This window comes from Gavialis gangeticus, unplaced genomic scaffold, assembly GCF_001723915.1.
Source record: "Gavialis gangeticus isolate Ggan-Ray unplaced genomic scaffold, GavGan_comp1, whole genome shotgun sequence".
Lineage (NCBI taxonomy): Eukaryota > Metazoa > Chordata > Crocodylia > Gavialidae > Gavialis > Gavialis gangeticus.
In genome coordinates, this window is record NW_017729029.1 from 60,832,716 (window position 1) to 60,834,640 (window position 1,925).

The following is a 1,925-nucleotide window of genomic DNA, read 5'->3' on the forward strand; positions in this document are numbered from 1 at the left end:
ACCTGTTTGTTCACTGTAACTGAAGACATCGTTTCCTACGCATCTAAGCGTAAGTTAAATAAATTCCATCTTGTTTAAGGAACCATTACGCTTCCCGTGCCGCTCAGACTCCATCGCCAAAACTCCCACCTGTCCGTATCCAATTTGCCACCACCCGGCCGCACCACCGTGACCAACACCACGAGCTTGGCTTGCCAGCTCCGTGTTGCCCGACAGTCTCCAGAAAACTTCACGTTTAATTCCAAAAAGAATATATATATAGAATTTTACAATAAAAAAATCTTTGATTTTTATCAAAAGCTCATTTTCATTCATGTCTCAAAATGGATGTCCAGATCACTCTGCCACTGCCACAATGTCTACTCTACAGCATACCCTTGTGCGTATCTGTTTCTGGCTTGACTGTATTCTTGTAGTGCATCTGGATTATTTGAATGGCAAATTAAAATCAGTAAAGTGATTTCAGCTACAGTGATCAGGAACATTCAGGAAAACTACCCAAGAGACAATTTATATACTTTATTAGCAAACTTTAATAGAATTTCCTGATGCCAAATAGAGCTACATATTTATTGAAAGAAAATTCAAGTTTTCACATTTTCTAATTATTCCAAAATTAAATATACTTGAATTTATTACTTGGTTCTTTTTAAGTGACATTAGGTATAAATTTTTGTCACAATTTATAACATTCTGTAGGTCAATTACTTTATAGGCTAAAGAGAGAGAACATCAGGTAGCAGTAGTTCAGAGCCACTATAATATTCAGTTGGACTTTCCCAAACAAGAAATAAGCCATTTTAAATACTGTCAGTCATTTATTAAAACTGATAGAGCTCAGGCAAGAAAGCATGTCCTTACATATGAGTAAATGAGTTACAATGAAAGATTATAAAAGTGACTCACTGGTTACTTCATAAGTGCAGAGAAAAATATTGTAAATAATATTTTTGTAATATGAAAAGGAACAACAGTTAAAGTGTGATCCAAACCCATCTGAAAGAATTGGCTGTACTCCTGAATACTTCTGTGGGCTTTCGATTAGGCCCACAATACATAAGTACAAGATGTGAGTGTAACAGGGCACCTAATGTGGTATCTGTTACTAAAGGAAAGAAAACTTTTCTGTGCTAGAGCCACGGCAGGAAAGGTGGGGCAGTATGGAGCACTGGGAGCCCAGGTGTTCCCAATGAAGTTCTACCCAGGCCCCTGTGGGAAAACGTGAAATTCAGGCTTGGCAGAGTGGCTCCAAGGGGAGGAGCCACAAGATAAAATGGGGCAGGGGGCTGAAGGGAAACCCTTGGAGAGTGGACTGGCGTAGCAGCAAATGCCATGTGGACCAGTGGAGCAGAGCCGCGAGACGGCAGATGTTTTGGAACACCGGTGCAGCCCAAAGAACACAGGTATTCACTGGGGGCCAGGAGGCAGTGGAGCCATGCTTAGTAAGAAAGAGCATGGCTGCCTGGGTGAGTGAAGACTCATCACGGGGTCCCTCCTGCATGAAGAAAAGACAGAAGGACCCTGTTTGAAGGGCAGGGAAAGAAGTGGTGATTCCCCTCTGCTGCCAAAGGAGCCCAGAAAGACTAGGCTCCATAAGGTGGTTTAAGGGATCTGGCATATGTTCATGCCAAGACAGACAGGCAGATCCTGGGACCCTGCAGAGGCAAAGGCCATCCAGTAATGTCAATTGGCAGGGACAATTGAGGGGCTGTAAAGTGAACAGCCTGAAAAGGAGAGCCCACTGAGAAGTACAAGTCAGTTAGGTGGCAGCGGCTAGCTAGTTAAAGGGATAGCTGGAAGAGGGCAGTAGTGGGACCAACCCAAGGAAGAGGGATAAGCAGAGTCCTGAGAGGGAAAAGGAGAGTCCATGTATGCCCAGAACATTGCAGGTGTGGTGAGGACAGGGTGTAGGGGTTGGAGGAGCC